General features: G+C 46.3%; 1 long non-coding RNA gene across 1 annotated transcript in view; it reads left to right on the top strand.

Moving 5' to 3' along the window:
- The first annotated feature begins 12,577 nt into the window (after nt 1-12,577).
- The window catches only part of LOC100976407 (uncharacterized), a 93,771-nt gene continuing 80,015 nt past the window's right edge, over nt 12,578-26,333 (top strand). The window contains exon 1 of the long non-coding RNA XR_010112192.1: nt 12,578-12,996. This is a non-coding gene — a long non-coding RNA (uncharacterized LOC100976407). The remainder of the gene's footprint in view (nt 12,997-26,333) is intronic.

Here is a 26,333-nt window from a genome sequence, read left to right as displayed (position 1 = left end):
TCTGTTCCATGCTGCTCTCTTAGCTTCTGACAGTGCCTGACAATCTTTGGTTCCTTGACTCGTAGAAACATCACTGTAATATCTGTTTCTGTCTTCCTATGGTGTTCTCTCTGTTTCCTGCTGTGTTTCTATGTCCAAATTTCCTTCTTCTTATAAGGACACCAGTCACTGGATTAGGATTCACTTTAATATAGTATGACCTCATCTTAACTTGATGACATCTGTAAAGACTGTTTCTAAAGAAGGCCACATTCACAGGTTCTAGGGGTTAGGACTTGAACATATTGTTTCAGGGGACATAATTTAATCCAAGGGCATCAGCCAACTGTTATGTCCACCCATCTTTTTAAGGAACCAGAAAAGTTTTAAAGCTTCTTGTTATTTCTATGTGTCAGCTCTCTATAATCTCCCATCCAGCTGCGAGTTCAGACAGGTGCTGAAAAAGCCAGGCCAAGGACAAAAATGGAGGGGAGGTCAATTTCTGTCCTCTCCAGACACCCACCTTCCTTGGGCAAGCAGGGAGAGTCAAGCTCTGTGGGGGTGGCCCTAGGGAAGTGCAGGAGGGGACAGATAAGGAAGGGATGAAAGCCACAGGTGGTGGCGGGAGCAGGGCTGAGGGCTTCCTGCAGCTGCTCAGCCACCTGGCTAGACAGTTGTTCTCCCTATTGGGGAGCTATGTAAGGCAAGGACTGCTTGACTTATCACAGCCTTGCTTAGGATGCCAAAATGCCTGGTCAAACCTGTCAATTCAGTTTAGCAACTGTTCTGAGGGCTGGGGAGAGTGGGATTGGGGGTGTAGAATCACCAAACTGGTTGTTTATAGTGACTGCCCTCTTTAGACAAGAATTGACCCAAGTGTACCAAATGTTACTGATTCAGCTGGGATGGTTTAGTGCAGGGGTCACTTACAACAGCCTGCAGCCCAAATCTGGTCTGCTGCCTGCTTTGTACAGGGAGCTAAGAAAGATTTTTTTACACATGAACATTTGCAATTATTTGGTCATAGGGAACACTGACTTCGAACCCCAAATAAGCAAAATGTTATCCCCACAAATGAATTTCATGTTTCTCATTATTAGACCTGTATTATAAGAAAATCTTACTCAATGATTATTATCATATTTTGAATTTCATCAATAAAATTTTGTGAGAATTGGTTTTCTATCTTGTCAGGTAAGTACCTAAATTATAGCTTCAATTTTACTTCTTGGCTTGCAAGTCTACAATTTAATCCCTGGTCTAGTCAGGTAGCCTCAAACACCAACAACACACACCAGAGAACGCTGAAAGGCTCTTAGAAACACAGATTGCTGGGCCCCAGCCCCGGGGTTTCTGATTCAGTAAGTCTGGGGTGGGACCCAGGAATGTCCATTTCTAGCAAGTTTCTAGATGCTGTGGATGCTGCTGGTTGGGAGCCACATTTTGAGAACCTCTGGTTTAGTCAATCAATCAGTTAACAAACATTGCTCTAAGAAGCAACATCTCGTAGTGTTCACGAGACTAGATGCGAGAATCAGAACGGCATCATTGCTCGATTCTGCCACTAACTAACTCCGTGATCTTGGGCATGTTATTTATGTTTCCTGAGCCTTCTCATTTCCTCGTTTGTAAAATGGGGATAATGCAAGTTGCCTACCTCACAAGGGTTGTAAAGATTTAAATGAAATCAAGCTTGTAAAGCTGTTCACACACATTGGCTAGTTTTCAAACCCCTGCCCTCAGACAAACTTACAATTTGGGGCTGTGGAAATGAGACTAACTTTAGTGAACAGTACCGAGTGCTGAGGGCTGTGAACAGGAAGCTCAGAGGAACAGTCCTGCAGAGCTTCCTGTAGGAAGTGAGGGATGAGCTGAGCATATGAGAGGGATGGGAAAGCAAGTGGGACAATTTATGGGACTTGGAGATGGAAATGAGATTGGCATGCTTTTTGGACAGAGGATTTCAGACTGCCCGGTGGGTAGGAAGAGCTGCCAAGTGGTATGGGAGGCAGAGGAATAGTTGTGCCAGCTTCTGGAGGTCCAGTGAGAGTTTCACGGTGCAGATGCAGTGTGTGTGGGCAAGACTTTGGAGTCCTAAAAACTGCTCTTGGGATTTCATTAAAACTTGGGAGGTTGGGGAAGCTGAAATGCCCTATTTCTCAAACCCCAGCTCCACTTCTTAGGGCTGCTCAGTGGGCGGGCCTCATCACCATGTCTCCATTCTGTTTACCCCACATGCATTCCTGTTGTTTGGTTAGAGCTGCTGCCTGGCAGAGAAGCTTGGGAAGCTTTGCTCTGTCTTCTAAGAAACAGGAAGTCATTATTTGCCCAAAGCAAACAAACTCACAAACTGCAGGGTTCATGTTCAGTCCAAAGCTGGAGTCCCAGGAGGTGAGCGTGTGGGCCGAGGATGTGGGGATCTGAGCAAAGAATCCTTTCCCTTCCCCTCCTCCCCTGGCCAAATCAACAACTGCCATCTTTTCATAGTAGTGATTTGCAGGAAACCTGAGCTAAGTAATCCACACACAATGTATAGATGCTGAGCTGCGCTTTCTTCCCCAGACAGCATCCATTCCCAAGTGAGGCTTTTCTTCCCATGACATCAGCAAAACCATTTCCATTATTCCTGGAATTGGAGGATAATTAACCTTCCACATGCCCTGTTTCTTTCATCTAGGAAAAGAGAAGAAGGGAATGAGCATGTATTGGAAACCCACTGTGTGCCCTGCCCTGTGCTTGGCACCAACCTTGCCTAGGCTACTTCACTGAAATCTTGCAACAACCCTGTCAAATAGACACTATCGTTTGCAATCTACAGATGAGAAAAAACCAAGGCTCTGAAAGAATGGGTCACTTTCTCAATGTCACTGAGTAGAGCTGCCATTTGAATTCATGTCTGGCCAATTCTGCATGCAGTCAATGCCATGTGGTTCCCCATTACTTTTAGAGTTCCTGCTAATGCCTTCTCTCCCCGCTAGACCTCCTTGAAAAAGTGTTGTTTTTAAAAAGTCCCATTTCTTAAAAAATGGGACTTAACAGCTTTTCGGCAGCATTTGTACTTCATGAGGCTGATGAAATAGACCCTGTCTTACTTAGGTGGGGCTTGCAGGAGAAAATTTTGAGAGAATGGTGGCCCTTGAAGAACATGTCATATGAAAAGGATGCTTAAAAGGACAAAGTCTACCAGATTCACTATTTACCTTATTCAGGCAGAGCAGAGGGAGGCAGTGGGTAGAGGGGAACTATGGGAGCACATCCCCAATCTCCTGGTGGTGTGGAGAAGGCCTGTACCTAACCTGGGCTTGTATAAACCACGTATTCAAAGCACGACTTTTTAAAATATATAGAGCATGGCGGCCTCTGGAGCTAGAATGCTTGGGTTCAAATCTTGGCTTTGCAATTCACTCGCTGTGTGCCTTTTCAGCACCTCAGTTTCTTCATCTGTAAAATGGGGAAGAAATAGTTCCTACTTCACAGGGGTGTAAAATGCTTGTAAAAAGGGCCTGGAACATGTGACCATGGGACTCAGGAGCTGCTGGAATGCAGGAAGAGGGTAGCCTCCCCTCCCAGCCTGGGAGTGAGGGGCCCCTGCCCAAACCTGAAGCTCTACTGGCTCCCTGCTCTGGACACATCCCAAGACCCACACAGATCAACTGGGTGTGATCTCAGTAAGGCCAAATCTTTCTTCTTGACAGATCTTTGGCCTATTGTAGCAAAACCTCTCAGGCCAAACCCTTGAAATATTTAAGTATGTTTGTTCTAAACAATTAATTATTAATGAGTCGTAGTCTTCAACATTATATCAGTTTCTCCATCTAGGCTTTAAGATGAAAAGCAGGAACTGCAACCAAGATTGGAAAATGAAAAAGAGACAAAAAGATCTCTTTTGTGCTCATCTTCTCCAACTTTATAGCAACCCCCTCCCCACCTGGCTTCTCATGTTCTCTGTGGTTTGCCCCGCCTGGCTTAGGTCTTCTGCCACAGGGAGGGCCCAGCTGATGGGTGGAGTGTTATGAACTTGGAGCTGTGGTTGGCATGAGTACCTGAGAGACTGAGGAGGGACTCTTTGAGATATTACTTCTTTACCTCTACCTGAAGAATTCTTCAATAAACAAGACAATACTTATAATTATATAACAAGCTGAGTCTTCATAATGCTCATTACTGGTCAGTAACTATAATAATAATAATAATAATATCAATGATGATTGCAATTTTTTATGCTTACTACATCCCAGGCATGCTGCTAAGCATGTAAGTATGATGTTATCAGTGAGGTCTTTCTATTGCAAGTGATGGAGAACCCAGACACAGCAGATGCTGCTGGTGCCCACCGTACCCTCTTGGGCCCATCATTTCTGTGTCTACCAACTCAACTTCCAGCTGCCATCTCCTGCAACTCTTTGAGGGCCTTTTCTGGAAGCAGAAGCCCACTGCCTATCTGCGGGTCTGGCCAGAGTGGTAGGGAGGTAATGCCCTTCACCCTACCCTGGAGCAGCCCTCAACTAATGACAGATGGAACCTGGTGGGTCAAGACCGCTTCCCTTGGCCTCAGGTGGGACAACTCCAGGGTGGTGTGATTTGCAGTTTCCCAGAGCTCCTCCCCAGAATTATGCTCCAGCTTCTCCCAGTGGCACTGGCGGAATAAGGGAAAATGCACTGGCTTCCTTCCCTCCCCTGGCTCACACCCCGCTCTTCCTCCTCCTGTGTTTCCTGGGGTCATCTCCCAAATTAACTACTTGTAGTTGAGTTTTTGCCTTAGGGTTGGCTTCTGGGGAAAATAAACAAAAACTCCCGAATTAAACTGTCTTAAGGTTAAAAAAAGGAATGTATTAGCTCACGTAATAAAAAGTGTAGCTTCAGGATTGGCTCAATTCAGGGTTCAAATGCTGTTCACTCCCCCACCCCCATATCCACCCCCATTCTCCTCTTCTGGTTTTGTACCTTCCAGTTTTCTCGAAGCTCTCCAGGCAGCTTCAGGGCCACATTATCACAATGGCCAAACCGGGGGCAGAGCAAGGCCAACTCCTTGATATAAAATCCTGGAGAGAATTGAGTCCTATTGGTCTGGACTGGCCAGACATGAGCCATGGGCCACTCTTAAAGCAGTCCTTGTGGCCAGGCAGGTGGTGTGTGGAGGTTGCCCATCCTGAGCCAGGTGTTCTGCCCCTGGGAGGTCTGAGGCTGAGGGTTGGGGAGGGGTGGTTCCTCAGGGAAGAAAGGGAGAGTAGTTACTCTGGAGTGACCTGGCTGGCAAAAACAGCAGGTAGCCACCCATATTCATGCACTGTGCATTTCTTCACCTGTGAGTTGGCTTTCTGTCCACTCACAGGTGAGTCTACCGAGGCTTGGGACAGTTATTTGTCCAAGGCCATTCAACTGAAAAGGGGCAGAGTGACCTGGGCCCCCTGATGCAGCTGTTCCCAACACTCTTTCTCTGGTACCTATATTGACTTAAACGCATTTTAACTTAAAACTCATGAACACGCATTTATTTCCCATCCTTTTGCTTTAGGACCAAACCTCGTTTTTCAGTGTGGACTCTACTTATTCCAGATTCCCCCATCCTTCTGGTATAAAACATTCTTGAAATACCTTGTCTATGATTTCTAACGTCAGTGTCTTTAGATGGAGAACTTAAAATGCTTGGTAAACAATCTGAGTCTGGAATTCTTTTAGATGTTCACATGCCTCTCCTCAATCTTTTACATTTGTCTCCCTCCATTGCTATCTAATTTGACAGTAATCTTTTTTGGAAACTTGCCTTCATTGAGCTTTTCCAAAGCAATCAACTTAATTTTCATGGAAACAAAAAGTTCTCTCTCTCTCTCTCTTTTTTTTTTTGTGTGTGTGCTTTACCAGTTTACAGGATAGTTAATTAAATTACTTGATCACAGTGACACACACAGCTGGCATTGGTAGGTTTGGGAACACACATAGCCGACTCTTGGTTGGCATGCAGCTCAGCTGGCAGAAGACTGCCCAGGCTTCCCAGAGGGATGAACTGCAGCTGAGAGGCTCCGCCTGCTGTGGCAGCAGAGGACAGACTGGATGGAGAGGAAAGGGCTTGTTAGCCAACTGGGCCAGTTGCTTGGGGGAAGCTGTCTGGGAGCATTTTTCCTGGGATATGAAAGGTGCTTCGAAGTGGTGACTGCTAGGAGCCGCCACGGGTGTTAGCTATAGAACATTCCTTCTGTGCAAGCATTCCTGCCTAGTGCTCTGAGGATGTGCGGGAAGAGAGAGCACCACATGCCTTGATTATTCCTAAGGCTGCAGAAATGACTTGTCTCTCATTTGATTGAGAGCTTCAGTGTCAAGCAAGAACTAAGGTTGGGAAGGTTCTGTGACCTTGTGACTTTTCCGGTGGTCTCAGAGTGTGTATGCACTTGATGCTCTTTTATGTGTATTGGTGAATAAGGGACATTTATTTAAGGTCATCACTGCCTATGTATGCTTTTGTGTAAATTAGAAAAAGCTATTCTCTTTGGATAGATGAGTTAGAAAAAGGTGCTGTCTCTGGACACATAAGCCCTCTTTTCCAGGCCAACACAGCTTCTTGGCAGAGCACGCAGCTTGGCTGGTGGAGCATGAACTCAATTGCCACCTTCCTCATCTCCTCATCCAGGTGCCTCTAGGCAGTGCACAAGCTGTACAAAGGCCGGCCTTTGCAATGTTTTAATATCTTATTAGTCCCTGGAGTTCTAGGCTGAGGGACAGGGTGCAGTAGTGCAAGTGTGGAGGATGCATCTCTACCAGCAGCAGCAGCCGCAGCTGCAGTCCTGGAAATTTGCTAGAAATGTAAATTCATGGGTGCTGCCCCAGAACTGCTGAATCAGAATCCCTGGGGATGGGGCCTAGGCATCTGTGTTTTAGGGTTCCCCCTAGGTGAGTCCCATGCTTGCCAAGGTTGAGAAACACTGCAGTCCCTGAGCCTGACTAAAACTGCGAGCACAGTGGAGCCTTCCCAGTTGGTGGGTTTGGGTCCATCTCAGCCTCGTTCCCCTGGCCCCTGGGAGCTCCCACTTGTGCTGGACATGACTTGTGAATATCGCCACTGGGCTTGCCTCAACAAGCACAGCCCCTGCATTTCTCATGACATTTTTACTTCGTGGGAATGAGGAAAACTATTCACTTCCTGGAGCAGAGGAGTCTGACTAACCCTAGGCAGAGCAGGGCCTCACGATCTAGAGGGTTGAGTGACCCTCAGAGTTGGGTGGAGAGGACACAGGAGTCTGAGTGAGAGTGTTTAGGAATGTGGGGAAGCAAATTCTCACACCATGGGCTAGTGCATCCTGCTGCTGGTGTCCTTGAACCAAAGCGGAGGCTTAGGGGATGCTCAGTCCTTGCTTCCCCAAAGAGAACAGCTTCTTTATTCTCTGGGACCAGACTGATGTCCTTGTGAGCCGAAGACCATGTCTCCCACTCCATCCCATTCCTCCGAGCAGCACAGATATAACGTGTTTTGTCAATGCTCTCTCTGTCCTGCTCATTTTAAACTGTCTTCGTCTTGTAGACATTTTATTTCTTTCAAGTTTGAGCCTCTCTGGAGGCTGCTTCGTCTTTCTGCTTCCTTCTTTCTAAAATGGCGTGGAGGTGGGGAATGGAATTGTGGCCATTCATCAGCTCAGTGTCTTGAGGATGATGATGAGGATTATGCAGGCAGAATAATGCCTCCCAGAGGCAGAGAGACCGTGGGTGGAGTTTAGACCACCAGAAATCTGTGTTAAAAACTCAGTGAGGTCTAGTGCACACTTTAGTATTTAAAGCAATAGGAATTAGAGGCACAAAAAGCAAAGCAAAACAAAACAAAACTCTTTAAATGTGAAAAGAGGAAGAATTGGGCCAGCTTTGTTCTCCTTTCAAGCTCCTGTGAAAAGAACTTTGAAAGGAGTTGATTACATTGCAGAAATTGAGAGAATTTCCCCACCCTCCCAAAGTGCTGGACTCAGCCCACATACCCCCAGAAGGTGCTGAGACCCCAGCGCCCACCAGGGAGCATTGAATCCTGTGCTGGACAGAGTGTTTTGTTATTAGAGAGCCGTGGATTCAACAAGGACCACCATTTACTTACTTACTGTGTGACCTTGATTGAGTTTCTGAACTTCTCTGAGCCTATCAGTCAAATTTGACAAGTTACTACATGGTAATATCAAGTAGGTACATGGCACAGAGGCAGTGTAAGAATTAAGAGGATGGATCGAGGTACTGGCACAAAGTAGGCATTCAAATTTTAGCTCCTTTCCACCACTAATCACTTGTCTACACAACATTCCTTATGTTATGTTATGTCATGTTATGTTACTCTGTGGGGAGGTCTAGTGAATGATGGTTAAGAGTTGGTGCTCGCAGTGAATAAGGCTGGAATTCTGGCTCACCGCTTTTCCAGCAGTGTGAACGGGGGTGAGTTGCTTAGTTTCTGTAACCCTCAGTATCTTCCTTTGTAAGAGTAGAGGTCACCTTAGCACTTATCTTTTTTTTTTTTTTTTTTTTTTTTTTGAGACAGAGTCTCGTTCTTTAGCCCAGGCTGGAGTGCAGTGGCATGATTTCTGCTCACTGCAAGTTCCGCCTCCCGGGTTCACGCCATTCTCCTGCCTCAGCCTCCCGAGTAGCTGGGACTACAGGCGCCCGCCTACTTTTTTGTAATTTTAGTAGAGACACGGTTTCACCGTGTTAGCCAGGATGGTCTCGAGCTCCTGACCTCTTGATCCTCCTGCCTCGGCCTCCCAAAGGGCTGGGATTACAGAGCACTTATCTTCAACAATTGTTGAGAGGATAAGATAATGTGTACAGAGCTGTGCTTAGAACAGTGACTGGCACATAGTTATATATGAAAGCTACTAAGATAATGATTGTATGTAAGCATGGAACGCTTCAGTTGTCATGCATGGAGAGGCTGTTCCAGGTCCTTTGTTAGGTGCCAAGGACACAAAGAACCAAGGAGCCACAGTTTGGGGCTGTGAGGATCATCCAGTCTAGTAGTGGAGACAGAAAGTTAGGCAGGTGTTTCTTTCATCTTGCAACAGGTGAATGATGACAGCTGCAGGCCAGGCCAGAGCACACAGGAGAGTGTGCAGCGGTGGGAGGCAGGGAGGCAATGGAGGGACCTGGTGGGAATGACGGTCCAGGCAAGGCCGGTGCAGAGGCGCAGCCTGGGAGGCTGGAGTGAGCAAAGCAAGTCGCAGGCATTGGTGGCTGGGAACACAGTTGGAGACCCTGGAGCCCATCCAGAGCTGAGGCAGAAGAGGCAAGGGGGAAGGTGAGCTGGATTATCAACTTCAACCAGCAACCACTTTTGTCTATATCCTGAGCCCCTACAGCAGTGCCTGGCACTTGGAAAACAATAAATAATTGGTTGACTAAAGGAAAGTGAAAGAAGAGGTTACAATGGACGCAAGAAGAGATAATGACCCCAGTAACACCTCTGAGGGAGCCAGAGAGGGGAGGCCCTGAGCGATGGGTGGAGGTGGTGCCCAGCCTCCCCTCTGACAGGAGGCGGGAGATGAGGGTATGTGGGAAACACACTTGTGGGGCGGTGGTGAGGGTTGGGGAGGATGAGGGCCTGCCTCAGGCCTTGGCGAGCTGGGAGGTGGAGCCACCGCCCTGCTGGGGATGAAGGATAGCGATGGAGGAGAGCGCCCTGGGGGAACGCCTCCATTTTGAGTTGGCGGTGACGAGGAATGGGAAGAGAGCTCCCAGGGACTGGGAGGCATGACTGAAGGGCCAGAACAGGTGGACGCTGGAGTTGGGAAGGGCACCATGGGCGCCACGGTGGCACTTTTCTCTCGCATACCTCACCTGGCTGGTGTGGGCGCAGGGAAGGGGACTGGGGGTCCATCAGAGCTTACTGTGGCACCGGGCCAGCGTGATGGAGCAAAGCAACAGGCCACGGGGCCTCGGCTGGGGAGGGAAAAGCAGAGAGAAAGGACCCAGCCACTTCCGAGAGGAAGGAGGTCAGGAGGCTAGGAGGCTGAGGCCAGAAGAGCAATAATGGGGGTTCTATTTCCTCTCACAGATGGAGGTTTCTTGCCTTTGCTGGAATTCTTCCCCTACCACCATCTCTGTCTGTACAATTTTCTCATCCTTCAAGGCTTCACTCAAATGTCGTTTAAACTTCTCAGAGGTAAAATTGCTCCCTCTGTTGAACTCCTATCTTCCTTGGGGCTGTAATTATTTGCCCATGTCATTCTCATCTTTCTCATGTACGCTCCTGAGGACCACCTCAGGTTTCAACTCCACTGCCCCCACGGATGCTGCTGAACTGCTTCTTGTGCAGGGCAGGTAAACATTTGTGACATGAAACCATCACTTCTAACAGAATCAATTCTATGTCTGATTGATGTTCCCTTAGAATTAAAAAAATAATTCTATCTGTGGATTTTCGTTCTGTAGAAAGGCAATGTTGCATGAGAGAAAGCATATACATTTTGAATCAGGGAAACGTGGCTTTCCTTATTGGGATAATGCATTGATGTCCTAGTGACCAGAAATGATATGTAAATTAGCAAGACATGCACTTGCGCATATCATAACAGATCACAAAAAGACACCCCTTGCTTTGGGATGCTACAGATGCCACAAAGACAAAGAATTTGCGAGTGGATTTCAGTCCTCACGTGCCTTGCAGCCAGACGCCTTTATGCAGAGCACATCTGTAAATTGTGGCCTCTGTAAAATACCTGGCATACAGTAGGTATTAAATAAAAGTAGCAATTATATTTATAGTTATTATTAGTACATCGTTATTATTATTATATAGAGTACCCACCTGGCATTGCATGCAGACAGATCCTTGGATTAATATTCCTCTGCAGTTGAAGTTTTTCTATTTTAAAGATTTAAATCATAGGCACACAGTAGCACAGTCTGTCTTGAAGAAGAAAAATGAAAGGCTGTAGTAAATGATGCTATTAGAATTATACTTTCCTCATTACAGAAGTAATATGACCCTGCTTTGGGGCTCCAAGCTCTCACTGATGCTGAAATTTAAAAGACAGGGTCTAGACCAGAACCCCAGAGTAAAAGGAGTGATTGTAGGAAGTCATATAAATGGATTTGATCTCTTGTTAGTGGTCCGTATTCTCTTGGTAGGGCTAGAGAAGTCAACTTATTATCAATAAAAAAGAATAAACACTTTATAGGAAGCTATTTTCTCTGTCACAAAATGTTTTATATGCCTGTCAATAATTGTAACTGTTAAATATGACATATTGATGAATATAGTGGGACAAAAGGATGCTTTTTTCTGATTAGGGTGGAAAGATTTTATAGTCTTTATTTTATGGATGGAAGTAATCCAACTCACAAACTTCAGCTATCTATAATCTTCTATGGGAAGGCAATAAAAGAAAAAGAAGAAAAAGAAAATTCTGAAAGGAGCTCTTTCAGCTAAGAGCCCAAGCCTGTGGAACTTGCCCTTCTCACAACTGGCTCCTATGGCTGCCTGGTGGACCTCAGAACCATTGCAGGCCTTGGTTCTTTGTCAGACCTGCGGGTAGGGTACACATAGTGACTGTATGGTTGAGGGGCCCATCCTCCTGGGCACCGGCATTTGTCTCTTACTCGCTCATGGAGATAAACTTGGCTGTCTACTTGACCAGAAGTAGCAGTTGGAATGTCTATGGGTGAGAACAGAGAAAGCCAGAGACTCCTGCATTTGATTGTTAGAAAGACAATCAAATGGTTCTCTCTACAGAAAAGTTGTAAGAACAGTGCAACAAACAACCATTGATCCTTCTGGTGGATCCACTGGCTGTTACTATTTTGCCACATTTATTTTCTCTCTCTGTAAATGTCCCTATACACATACGTATATACGTTTTTATTATTTTTGCTAAGCCATTTGAGAATAAGTTGCAGACATCACAACCTTTACTCCCAAATACTCAGCATATATCTCCTAAGAACAAGGGTGTTCTCTTAGAAAATCACAATGCAATCACTGAGTTCTTGACATTGTATATGGATGCAATACTATGATCTATCTTGCAGTCCTCTTCAGTCTCCTTTAATCTAGAACAGTTCCCCAGTCTGGCTTTGTTTTTGGCAACATTGACATTTCTGAAGGCTAGAGATGTTGTTTTGTAGAAGCCTTTTCAGGTTGGGTTTGCCTGGTATTTCCTCACGATTTGATTCAGGTTGTGCATGTTTTGGCAGGAATATCACAGAAGTGCTGTTTTATCCTCTTCACTACATCATATTAGGAAGCACGTGATGTCAGTTTGTCCCATTAGTGGTGATATTAAGTTTGATCTTATGGTTTAAGTGGTATTTACCAGATTGCTTCACTGCAATGTACCCGGTCCCCCTTTGGAATTAATGAATAATTTGCAGGGAGACAGCAAATGGGTTTTAAACTAAAAACACTTTCACAGTTGAATAGTGTTGATCACACTTTAGAAACTCAAGCCCAATGCTGCTGTTGGCAAGAGGAAGTTATAAAAATAAAAGTCTTCTCTCTCTTCAAAACTAGAAAAAGAAAAGTACTTTCAGGAGAAGGAAAAAGCTTTTCCCTTTTTAAATTTGGAAGTCAGAAAACACAGAGAGGGCTATGGGTAAAAACAGGCGAAAAAATGAGAACTGAATTAAAATACTTCTGACTTCTGGCGCTCACCCAGAGTAAATGAACAGTGTGCATGCACTCTGAGAAGACAGAAAATGCCATATATATATATTTATATTTGATGTGATGGGTGCAGAGTGGTGGTTGCTCCCAGCCAGGTCATTTCAATAACAACAGGAGACCACAGTTACTGCTGAATGGCATCTTTCAGGCTGAAGAGCTTCCGCAGTCTCTCCACTTCCATACTGATTAGAAGTGCTTGAGATACATCATAACAGTGTCAGTGCAGTGTTTATGGGGGAAATTGTCGCTGTCTCTCGCTTGTGGAAGGTGACATAATGGGATTTCTTCCCTTTGTCCTGGTGACAGGATGATGAGCACTGTCTGGGCTCCAGTTCGGCGGGCTTTGCCATTCAGGCATCCGGCGCAGCTGACAAGCCCGAGGATCGATGGAGAAGGTGACTCTTGTCACTTGGGGGGAAGAGGGAGGTTCAGCAGATGGTGGGGAGCCAGTGGGTGCCCCCAAATTCCTGTGTGAAAGAACACTTAGAAATGCTGGTCGACTGAATGAAAGTGGGCGGGGCTAGACACCAAAGTTGGGGGCAGGGAAGTGGCTCCAGTCTGTTTCCTGGGAGGTTTCTGAGGCTCTGGACCCAGAAGACTTAGGGGATTGGTACCCAAGGTGCCTTTTTCAGGGTTGGTGTCTAGGTACAGATTCAAAGCATCTTTACCCCTTGTCAATTCCTCCCCTACTCCCCAACCCCAAGTCACTGACATGATTTGTCTGTGTATTAATATTGTGTCTAGTTCCAGAAAGGTTTTAAGAAGTCTTGCTGTGATATATTATTAATTGCATTGAGCTGCACATTTCAGCTGAGACAAATTAAACAATATGTACTGGAGTGAGGGGTATGTGGAGGGAGGGAAAGAGAGAGAGAGAGAGAGAGATCCCTTCATTCACCTTGTCATTTTTCCCAAGTGAACTAGACCATCTCTACTAGTATCACAGGAAAAGGGATGACATAGCAGTAAAACAAACTGGAATAAAATTAGTTCACTGCGAGTGCTTAGGTCCTAGTTATTTCAGGAATTTTAAAGGATGATTTTGTGATTGCCAACCTCTGCCTTGATTATTTTGATCACGGCAGAAGCTTCTGAATGGTCTCCCTGGCTAGACTTATACTTTCTAGTCCACTTTCTAACTTGCCGCCAGAGTGAGATTTCAAGCACAAAGACCTGGACAGATAAGTCCTCACATGAACATTTCATGACAGCCTATTACTGTCTAAAGACAAAACTCCTTGTGATGATTTGTAGTAATAATAATACTAGCAGCATAGGACTAGCATTATTATTATGATCCTACATTTATTGAGCCCATACTATGTGCCAGGTACTGTGCTAAGTGCACATATTATTTAATAAATCCCTTATAACAACCCTATGAAGTAGTTACTGTTAGGTATTCCCATTTAACATGAGAAACTGAGGCTCAGGAAGTTAAGTGACTTGCCCAAGGTCATGCAGCTAGCAGGTTGCTGAGCAATGTCTGGATGAGTTTAATTCCAGAGTCTACACTGATCTCCTGAAGTCATGCTTTGCCACCCAGAGGTCGAGTGTCTCCTGGCCTTTGCATAGAACAATGCTGATAATAGCTAATATTTAGTGGGCATTGAATATGGATGAGGCACTGTTTTTGCACTGATTTGACACTGATATACATAATCAAACCTTGCAACAACCTGGTGTTTGAGGGAAGTGCTGTTATGATCATCTTTCCATTTTACAGATGGGGAAACTAAGGCACACACTGTCCTGCAGGTGATAAGTGGCAGGCCAGGCTTCAAACCCAGGCAGTCTACAATCAGAGACTGCCCTCCTCATCATCCACCATACCTGGCTTCAGGTGTCCAGAGCCAGGTGTCTACACATGCTGGTGTCTTTCAACGGATGTCTCTGTTAACAAAAATAAAGTGACATTTGAAAACCTATAAACTGGCAGGGCCCACCAGCTGTCATCTGGTTCTGTCCCCTGAGCCAAACCAAGTTCACCCTTGGTTTTTTGAAAACAGCTAACAGGCTCTGTGGGTGTTAAGCATCCCCCGGGGACAGGGATTCTGCACCTCTCTTGGTTGCCTACCCCAGTGTTTTATCACCTCAGGATGCCACCAGCCAGATGCCCTCAAGGTCTCGCAACTGGAAAAATGACTATGAATAAAATAAATGAAGCTTTCAGTGATGGAAGCTCCTGACGGAGCTGACAATGGGGTATTTCCCAGCATCTGTCTCCTGCCACGTGGAGATCATCTTTTTATCGCCCAAAGATACTGCTACTGTTTTGTCACTGGCCACTAACCGGCTGGCCGCTCAGGTACTGGAGTCCAGAGCTGCCTCATTATTCAGTGCCGTCAATGTCACACCCCAGACTGCAATACATTATCATTCAAATGAGTCAGCCACAATGGAAGAAAAAAATATGCAAGCTGATTTTTCTCCAACGTCCTTTTCCCAGCACTCCCTAATTACAGCCGGCAGTTGATTGGGACAGTTGAACATGGAGGCTGATGGGGCCAGCCATGGTGTTGCCATCTAAGCAAAACACAAACAATACATAAACTCTCTGTATGCATTAGGTAAGCAGGATTTTATTCACAGTTCAGTGGTGTAACAATGCTCTGAATTTATCAGTCAATGGTCTGTTATAGCATTTCTCTTTTTGGTTCCATATTTTTGGTTCTTTCTCTCTTTTAAAAAATCTGATACATTAGTGACCTTGGCTTATCCCTGTTTCCTGTTTGCCTTGTATTTCAAAGTGATTTCATGATGGTTTTTGTCCTATCAAATGCTCACTATTTTTCCAAGGATGAATGAGCTCCCATGCTGTATTCTCTGTGTGTTCTTTTGTTCATTCATTCATTCATTCAATTAATATTTATTGAACACTTACTAAGTGCTAGAACACTGTGCTGGGTGCTGGGGATATAAAACAGACATTACCCTTGCTTACACAGCTTTAAAGACTAGTGACAGTGCTGGGTATTTAACAAACACTCAAATACACTTTTGCAAATTATGATAAGTGCACTAAAGAAAAAGAAGAGAATGCTCATATTCTTGCATGCAGTCTAAGTGTATAAGAGGAATACTGGTCCTCAACACTAATAATGGACACAAAAGATACCTAGTATTCTCCAAATAATATTTTTCTTAGGGTACACTCCTTGTACCTTAAAAAAATGTATTAACTTTCAAAGTGGTCTATGTTTTTCTGAGGGAGAATTGGATTATTCATGAAGTTCTTTGACCTCCACAATAATCTCATCAGTTGTCTCTAACCCATTTCATCAGCTTTGATTACTGCTGTGTGATGTTCTGTGTCTCATTGGTGATATTTAGAGCTTGGGGTAGTCAAGTGTTCAGCATGAGGAAGACAGCCTTCCTGTACTCTCATTTGGCAATTTTTTTCTTTTGGTTTTCCCTATGTTCCAGACACTGTCCAATTCAGCTTTCTGTCCTCATCACCTGACACACAGAGTTCACCATCAATGAGCTCAGATAATCTTTAATACATTGTGATGAGCGCTATTGTTTATTCACTAGACAAATATTTATTCAGCATCTGCTTCATGGTCTTGCTGCGCCCTGGAGATCTAGGGGTGAAACGGGTCGAGTCTGTCCTCTCCCAGAGCTTAAGGTGCACTGAAAGGTATCGTGCGATTACACTAAGGCAAGAAACGTGCTATGATGGGGGAAGCCAGGGGATAGAAAGGGGGCACTTGGACTTGGGGTGGGGGACCAGGGAAATGTTGGGAAGGAGATGACACCTTAGCTAAATGAAGAGTGTGTGGCTGTGGCCAGGAATAGGGGTGAGGGGAAGAAGAGAGCAGCAGATCTGGAAGTAAGAGAGAAAACCGGATGCCTTTTAAGAATTGAAAATTCTGTGGTTGGAGAATGAGCTGTTGTAACAGATGAGGCTGAAGAGGTAGGGAGGGGTTGGGAATGACTTTCAAGGCCCTGGTAAGGGATCTGATGGTGGAAGGGAGCAGAGAGATCAGGTTTGCTTTTAAGACTGTGTCCTGGGGCTAAGCTGAAGGTGCCAAGAGTTGTTCTCTGCTCACTGCAACCTCTGCTTCCCAGGCTCAAGCGGTCCTCCCACCTCAGCCTCCCTGGTAGCTGGGACTACAGGCATGCACAACCACACCCAGCTAATTTTTGTGGTTTTTATAGAGATGGGGTTTTGCCGTGTTGCCCAGGCTGGTCTTGAGCTCATGAGCAGAAGCCATCTGCCTGCCTTGGCCTCCCAAAGTGCTGGGATTATAGGCGTGAGCCACTGTGCCCAGCCACTTTTTCCACTTCTTACAGGAGCACATGCAGAGCTCAGCTGCTGTTTTGCTGTTTTCCTTTTAGAATCTTCAGTCTTCTGCAGCATAATTATACCGTAATTCATACAACTAGTCTCTTGTTGATGGAAAATTAGGTTGGTTCATTTTTTACTATTATAAACCATGCCACTGGGAATCTATGGCCTCAGGGGAATTTCTAATAGTGGAATTTCTGGGTCAGAGGGGTTAAGAGACTCACCAATGTCTCCCAGCCAGTGAGTGGCAGAGCTGCTATTCCAATTCTGTTGGAAGGACTAGGTCCGTGGTCTTTCAACTCTGCTGTGCTGTGCCCTCCCAGGCTGAGCAACTGGGACCTTTGAATCTCAATGTTCTTCTCTTGTGGAGGGAGGACCAGCTGGCGGCAGGGGTTGGGAAGTCACTTGGAGAACTTCTTAAACATGCAGCTTGATGCACCTTCGGCATCAGAATCTCTGGAGACAAGCTTGGAAACTGGCATCTTAAATTATGTCCCTGACACTTAAGCAGCCAGTTGATCTTGATCCTGAGTCCTGTACTGAAACCACTGGCCCCTTCTCAGAGATCTCCAGCTATAAATCTCAGGATTCAGATCAGTCAGTCCAAAAACAGCACTGCCTTCTGTATCAGTTCCTCCAGAAAGTCAGAGAAGGTGGGAATGAGGACCCCTCTCCCATGGCATCCTGTGACACCATGCTGCATAAAGAAGCTCAAATGCCCAAATGTTCCCCTATCTCATGGGCCAGGAGGTAGGAAGTTATGCTGTGGGCTGCCATCCTACTCTATCCCATCCCTCTGCCCCCTGGTAAGGCAGTGTGCTCATGCCTGGGCCAAATTCTTACCTGTGATTAGCAGATCAGCAGTGGGCCTATTCAATGCCATATCTAGCACACACGAAGATGCCTTTGACCAGGAAACACTTCACTACAAGTAGAAAGAGTCCCAAGAAAGAGGTATTTCCTTCCCCTCAGCCTGGGAAGCCACTGCCTGGGTTGTCCCATCCCACACTGTTTACCTCTGGATTTACAGTCTACCAGCTCCATGTTGGAATCACCTGGGGCCAACTGGAAAAGTCCAGATGCTGAGCTCGCACCCAGAGATTCTGATTGAATTGGTCTGTGGGGGGGCCAGGGAAAAGTTCCCTCAAGTGACTCTAATGTTCAGCCAGCTTTGGGAACCATTGTGCTAGGTCTTGTGTCCCCTCTCTTGGGGCAAGGTGGGCTATAGCTTCCCTGGCTTCTGTGGGACTGGCCCAGCCTAGCACTGATGTGGGCATGGCCATGGCCCATAGGTCGCCTCCTGGGCAGGCAGACGACAGAATGGGGTCAGCTCTGAGACTCTGGCTGCTCCCAGAGCCTATTCTGGAGGAGGTGTGTCCATGCAGACCAGGATGGCCCCCGGCTCCCTCAGTGCCCACACTACCTGCTAACACAGCTTGCACGCAGCTTGACCTCCATACTCACAGGCAACAACCCCTTTTCCTTTTCTGAAATTAGAAAATGTGTAACAAGCACTTGCATTTGTTCCTGTTCGCTACGGAGGAGTGTGATGCACCAGCAGATGATTTATGACTAAAAAAAATGGTTAGGTGAAAAAGTAGATTTGTCCCCAGAGGGCTCTGTGAAGTGGCACTATTAATTTGGAAACATTAGCCACCATGTTCTGGGCACCCCTACCTTGACTTTGTGTCATAGCTGATGACAGAAATAACAATCAATCGCTGAGTATGTGCCATCATGACCACCTCTCTCATCTCTCTAGACCTCCGTGTTTATCCATCTATAAAATAAAGAGTTGTGTTTTTTTGAGATTTTTCTGCTCTTGGTATCCTGTGCATCTCTGAAGGGTAATTAAGTCAACACTGATGATCCTTGGACTGCCCTTCTCATTGGAAGACTATTAGTCACAAATAGCATAAGAACTCAGGAAACGTTGAAGCTGAAAGTCAGAAATACTGACTTCTACTAGAAACATACTCAATTCAACCTTTTTGCCATCCCCAGTATGCCAAACAGAGAATGTGAGGGAAGATGCCTTCAAATGTGCATTTCTGGCCGGGCGCGGTGGCTCACACCTGTAATCCCAGCACTTTCGGAGGCCGAGGTGGGTGAATCACTTGAGGTCAGGAGTTTGAGACAAGCCTGGCCAACATGATGAAACCCTGTCTCTACTAGAAATAGAAAAAATTAGCTGGGTGTGATGGCATGGCCTGTAATCCCAGCTACTCTGGAGACTGAGGCAGGAGAATAGCTTGAACCTGGGAGGTGGAGGTTGCATGAGCCGAGATTGTGCCGCTGCACTCCAGCCTGGGTGACAGAGTGAGACTCCGTTTCAAAAATAAATAAATAAATGAAAATAAAAATAAATGTGCATTTTCACTACTCTGGAATGAGGAGTTTTTGCAAGGGAACAAGTGCCCCAAAGCCCCAGCTATCCAGGGGATATAGCGTTCCAAGAGGGGCTCCATGGAGCACAGGAGTCAGCCTCTACGTTTGGCAGCTGTGGGCCCTGGCTGAGAAAGAGGCTGAGGGGAGGCCTCTAGAGGAAAGGGAGAGTGCCCAACTGGCCAGGACATTTGTGTTCCGTAGCCCTTGAATAGATTTTTATCATGGGCTGGCTGGCTCTCTGCCCTCTCAAACCCCTGAGTGGCAGCTGAGCTGGGAACTCCATGCCTGTACACTCAGCTAGCTCCAGGCTGCTCTGGGGCTGATCCTGGGCTTAGAGGAGTGGGTGAGTAGCTCTCACCAGATCAGCACTGAGTCTGGCTGTGGGTCCGCTCTGGCCTTTCCTCCTGGCTTTGGCTCTGATCTCAATTAATGTGCTCTAAGCTGCAATTAATAGAGAACCTCACTGATACTGGTTCTAATAAAGAATACATATGATCTTACATAACTTGAAGACCCAGTTGGATAGATACCAGGCTTGGCTGTTTGTTAGAGTAATGACATAATGAAAGACCCATATTCTTTGTGCTTCGTCCCTCTGCCATCTTTGATATTAACTTCTTCATCTGGCTGGTAGCAAGATAGTTGTTGCTGTTCCAGGCATCACTTGTGGATGTGATGATATCCAAAGGAAGAAGAGAGACTGTCCCTTTCTCTGGCTTTCTCTTAAGAGGGAGGAAATTTCCTTTCACGTCTCACAGGCTCTGGTTCAGTCACATGTCCGTTGGGATTGCTTGATTGGCTTAGATTAAACATCTGTGGTAGAATGGATTGGAGGAGTCAACCCAATGTTCACCATTATTTCTAGTGTATCTGTTTTCTTGCTTGATAGTGTGAACTGGTTTTTTTCTTTTTTTTTTGGCTTGGTCATCTTCCTCTTTAGCTATTTGCCAATTATCTCTCTTTACCTTCCAGTTCCATTGTTAAAAGCCCCCTCTGAACTTATTGCAGGTGGACACACCAAATCTAGACCCTATGGAGTCCAGGAATGACAACAATCTCATCTTGTCCATTGTTCCACTTGGCCTGATCCATCTACCTCCAATTCAGACAGTCTTTTCTCCTGACCCACGCCCACTGACTTCAGGGAAGATGGAACTGAGCTGTTCCCAGTGGTAGAATTGTGAACAGCATACAGGAGAGACCCTCAAAGCCTAACCTGGAAAGTCTCCCAGCAGGCAACCCTGTGGTTAGAGGAAGTTGTATTCTTCTGTGTATACATGTGCATGCATGCAGATACATGTGTGAGCATGCACACAGTGAGCATGGGCTGTGGTGTGCACCCAATTAGACCCAACTGGACCTGTGTACACACCTATCTTCTTTGTCATGCCTGGCTTTGTTGGTCTCCCAGATTCCCAGGCAACTCTTGCTACATTCTGCAAAGGTTTTGGGGTTGCTCTTTTAAGAAATGAAATTGCCTTCCAGATGCTTCTTTCACTTATTTTTTCCTCCACTTGACAGAACTGCCTAAACTTCCCATTCAGGGGCTCTAAAGAGAAGTGTATCATTTCATGCTCCCTTGTTTAGCTTTTCCAAATCTAAAGCCAAAGCTGCCACAGCCACTGATTAACAGAAATCAAAAGCAAAGGCTGGGCTTTTGATGGGAAAAATGCTACATTAGAGAGGGCTGGTTGTTTTACAATTGCAGGGTAAGGTCCATAATATTACCCACCACTGAATGGCCATTAGATTGCAAATTACTGGTCACTTTGCTGGACGGCTCAGTCATCCTGTAATCATGATCATAATATCCCCCTGTAATGGTCAAGCCCAGGCACCTACCAGGAGTCTGGTTGCTGAGGCGCCAAATTGCTGGGCTGTGTACAGTAATGATTATCGCAGCAGGACAGAAGAAAAGCTGCCCCGAAGTCCTGGGTGTGTGGCATTCTGTCCTAGTTCCCCATTAGAAAACAGAAGGGCTGATGAGAATTACTCTAATGTTCCCTCTCTCCAGTGTTCTACTCATTGGGGGTCTAACTTTGTGTGGCTATCAGGTTCACATGGTGTCTTGGGCCAGCTAAGTTGTGAGCTCTGGGCTGACAAGTAGAAAAGGAAGGTTATTATTTTATTCCTAGCCTTTTGCTGTGGTGAATTGTGCCTGTGTGTGTATGTGTGTGCACACCCACATGTGTGTCTCTGGTGATGAGCATTGGCCATGAAACACACAGACTGCTTCAAAGTTATTAAGATGTGTGTGCATGTGTATGACAGAACATACAGGGAAGCCTGTAACTTTTCTATATTTTTAACTTGGGTCCTGGTTTCATATCTTACATGTATGTTATATGTATCCTTTTGTGGTACAAATATGAAAAAGAAAAAGAAGATGCAAAGCTGATGGAGGGATGAGCTCTTAGCTCAACACTTGGCTGATCTAAGGGTCCCACAGGAAGCAGACGGCATGCTCCACGGGGCAGCTGGGGAGAGTTAGGCCTCCTAACAGAGGCATGGGCAGGGTCAAGGGCAAACAACAGGGGCGGGTGACAGGAAGAGGCCTCAGTTACTCCCAGGCCCAGGAGTCAAGGGGAGGGAGCTGAGCCTGAAGAAAAGGCTTCTGGGGGAAATAGGGAACCTGACTTCACTGTCCTTTTGCCCTCCTTTCTCTTATTACTGCCTTCTCTTGGCCAAACCCAACCAGAAGCCAGAGGGCAAGGGAGCCCCTGGGTACTTTCTACAAAGGGAGAGCAGGCGAGGAAGGTGCCGGGGGATGTAGAGAGGGGTGTGGACATAGCCAGGACTCAGCCCAGCATGTATTTGTTAATGGGGTGTCTAGCCATCGGCTGGCAGGAAGGGACTCTTGGGCCCTGCCTGGATTGGGTTTCTAAGGTCTGCTGTCTGGGAGTTACCATGGCAGGCTATAGACGTGCCCTGCCTGCTGTGCCCACATACTTGGTCCATGGGGACAGTGATTCCTCAGCATACACCCAGCTTCAGTTCCTGCCCAGCACTTTGGCTGCCGTGCCTGTGGCTTCTGGGTTCCAAGAAATGATATGAGATGTCTCCCTGGCAGTGAGTGCCTTGAGCCAGACCTGGGATTAGAGGAGAGGAGGTGCTTTGGATAGGAGCTGGGGGGCACAGTGGGTGAGTGGAGGAGTCTCCCACAGGCTCAGAACCTGGTCGCAAGCCTTCCCCATGGCTTGCAAGGAGGCTGTAGACAGGCCCTCGTCTGTGTTTCCCTGCTCTTTCTAATTTGGTAGACATCGTGTCCTGCATAATTTTGTAAGGAACTGCATACTCCTCGCCAACCCTCCTTGCCAGCACAGGGGAATGCTAGCTGAGAAGGGAGTGTAAGGTTGGCATGACTTCAGTTCCCCCAGAAAAATACCATTCCCTGCCCTGAGAACCTGCTTGTCAAAAGCTTTTAGCAAGGCTGAACTAGTGACAGGAAAGGACTCAGATGGCTTTCTGTATAAATAAAAAGAGTAAGGAAAATAGCAAATGCTAATTGTGTGCCTACTCTACCCTAGGTGAGCTCTAAATGCTTTACCTATGTTATTTTGTTTGATCCTCATGACAACTCTATGAACCAGGTACTAAAGCTATCCCCACTTTTCAGATGAGGAAACTGAGGCACAGAGAGATTAAATTACTTGCCCGGTGTCACACAGGTGGTAAACAGTAGAGCTAGGATTCAAACTTGGGCAGGCCGGCTGCAGAATTATGCTCTGTCCCCTTTTCCTTCTTGGCTAACTTCTCCTTAGTAGGTGCCAAGAGACAGGATGTTCCTAAATCTGAACTGAGTGTAGAGCTGGAAAGAGCTTTGAGATTCATTTAGTCTCGTCTTTGTGTTCTTACAGAGGGGGAAACTGAGGGTTCCAGGGGTTCAGTGATTGGGTCTCCAGATCCCTGCTCTGGAAACACTGGGCAGCTGAAAGGTGGCCAGCTGTGCCTGGTGATATTCTGGCAATTTTCCTAGCTTTGTTTACCAAGTAAATTTCTTTGAAGCAAAGTTCCTTTTATCCAAGAAGCAATGTGACCTCCAATCTTGTTTTCATAAAACATCTCTGACGTTAGCCACATGAGGCAAAAGCCCTGGAGGTGTTTGTGTTGCCCTTCTGCTCCCTGAATCTGATGCTGTCTCTGTTTCTACTGTGAATAACAGTCAAGCATCAGGCCGTGGGGAGCCTGGGGGCCAGGTGAGCTGGGCATGCTGGGGCACAGATAAAAGGAGATCGTTCATCAATTTCCAGGGGATTCAGGGGCACCTGAAGCATCTTTGTCTACAGAGGTCCTCGGCCCACCCTGCCAAGTGGCTGTCACAAAGAACAGAGTGTCTTGGGCCATGTGACCATGGGGGAGGGTGCCCAGGCCTCCGAGGGGGCTGCCAGCTTCTGAGCTGTTGATTCCATGACTATCGGATCCAGCGCTACAGAGAAAGGGCAGCATTCTTCCTGCAGAGGCTTGGTCCAAATGGCCCCATGGCTTTCTTTTCTCCGGGATCAGCAAGGCTACTGTTGAGAGGGACAATCGAGGTTGTTGTCCTGGCCTGGCCCAGAGACACTGCTGCCAGATGCAGAGCTGGCTCCCTGGGGCCATCCTTGCCACACCTGCCCTCCAGATCACTGGGTGCTCATGGGCCAGTGCCATACGGGAGCTCTGTGCCTTCCCACCTCCTGGCAGCTGAGGCCTGGAAGGGCAGGTATCCCCTGGTCTAACCCAGACAGTCCAGGGGCTAGTGAAGAAGACCCCCACTCCTCCCATGTGCCCAGTGTATTTTAGTTCTCCTCTTGGATACATTAGAATTAAGACAGAGGTATTCTGTGCCTCAAGGAGAAATTTTGTGCTACATTGGAGGACAGTCATTTACCCTTGTTTTCCAAATAGTGCACTCTCAAAGGGGTAAGTGTGTCATCCTTGTAGCGTAAGTGACAAAACAGATAGAGCTTGGTCTCTTAGGGTAAGGAACTGCTATCTTTCCATTTTATGGATGCTCTTTTTTTAGTCCTTGCTCATGATTGTTTTGAGAAGGCTAAACATGGCCTGGACAACATCTACTCTTGGTATAGGGGCAAATGCTTTTTCAAGTTACAGGGAGTGAGTGAGAGATCTCAGGCCTGGGTTTGGTAACTGGGGGAGAAATAGAGAAGAGGTATCAGGAACTGCTTTGGTACAAGGCATTTTAGTGTTTGGTCAAGGGATCCAAGAATTCCTAAATCCTGTCCCAGAATGGCCACTGTCCCCTCAAATGATTTTCTGTTCATCCGTATAGGTCAGGGTTGAGCAGGAAACAGATGGCACAGTCAAACTGAGTAATCGGAGGAGATTTTTGCAAAAGGATGACTTATAAAAGTGTGGGTAGGATTTAGGGAAATGAACAAAAGACAGTGCAGTATCCTGAGCTAACAACAGTGGGGCACCATTACCACTTCTAGGCCTGCAGGGCCCAGGGGGGATGTAGTTCCTGCATGCTGGAGAGAGAGATGCAGCTCTGGAAGACAGCCTACCAGTAGCAGCCATGGCCTGTGGAGGAGGAGAGCAGCCAATCAACCATAATCTGGCCAGGAGGGATCCAGGGTAATCAACCTTATTCTCCTCCCATGCTGCCATTGGCCAGTTCCTCTCATGGGCCAAACCCATCCAAAGCCAGAGAGAGAGTGAGCATGTCGATGTAGCCCATAGGGTCACCTTCCTGAGGCACAAAGCAAGGTGGACAAGGGTGGAGAGCACATTTAGAGGGCCGGGTGGGGTAAAAGGAATGTATCCAGCACATCTTCATGTCACCTGAATCCCATCATATTTCTAACTCCCAGCAAATATTAATATAAACACCCCAAATAGCATGCACATTTGTAGTTTGTGTCATCTCTTCTCAATAATTTTGACTTCTTATTCTCATATTATTTGTCTACTAATGATTTTCATAAACATGATTTACATTTTACCATTGTATTAAACACATGAAAAGGTTGTTATATCTCTCAGAATTATTGGACTTTAGTGCCTAATTTAGTGGCTCACAGCTGGGAACAATTTCCCCCCCCCCCCTGCAGGGAACATTTCTCAGTGTTTGGAGACATTTTGGGGAAGGGTGCTACTCACTTGGTACACAGAGGCCAGGCCAGTATCCTACAATGCACAGCATAGCCCCCAAATGACAGAATTATCTGGTGCCATTGTTAAAGTGCTGAGGTTGAGAAACATTGCTCTTAGTGGAGAAAGGTTTGGGCTCTGCTAAAGGGAATCAGAGAACAAGTGAAAGGAGAGATGGACTTCTGTGTTTTTTGTTTTGTTCGGGCAGGGGGAGCCTATCTCAGAGGAAGTTTCCATACTCCTTCTTTGGGGAGGATGGCTCCTTTTTGGGCCCAGCTGGGCTCTTTGGGCTCACTCCCTGGGCATCCTGGGTATCAGTTGGACTGCAGGATTGAGCATCTGAAAAGCCAGACTGGGAGCTCTTGCGGGGAACATCTCGGGCCATGTAGATGACATTCTTAGCTTGCCTGCCCTTTGTGGCTGCTGGAAGTGGTACAGCACACTCTAAAGAACTATTTCAAGATGGTTCAGCCAGACCCACAAGGTCTGGCAGAGTTCTTGCCTTTCCCAGGCTTTGGGGTTCTCTGCATTTCAGTTCAGAGCTCTTAGAATGTTAATAAGTAGGGACTTAAAAAAAGTCCTGAAATAGTTCTCAGGACACGAAGAAAATGTCCTAGCTCAGAAAGTAAATGAGTGCAGTCAGCTGTCCTTTGTTAACTTGTTGATTAAACCTAGTCTTTGTTTCCTTTTTCTATTTTTTCCTATACCCATTGCGGGGTCATTTCCCTGCCTATTTGGGCCTGTGTTAGAGCAGAGCAGAGGGCAGGCAGAGGAGAAAACTCCACATCAGCGCCTCCTTTGGCAAGTGGTTAAAAGACATGATAAAAGATGTAGAAGTAATGACTACAATTACCTGTAAAAATCAGGATTATCAGTTAACCCTTGTCATTCCTTGGCTGTGTTATCACTTGAATGATATTAATACTTATTACATTTAATTTATTTTTTAAGCAAACAATT

This window comes from Pan paniscus, chromosome 4 (assembly GCF_029289425.2).
Source record: "Pan paniscus chromosome 4, NHGRI_mPanPan1-v2.0_pri, whole genome shotgun sequence".
NCBI classification, from domain to species: Eukaryota; Metazoa; Chordata; class Mammalia; order Primates; family Hominidae; genus Pan; species Pan paniscus.
This window is presented reverse-complemented; position numbering and strand designations above follow the sequence as displayed.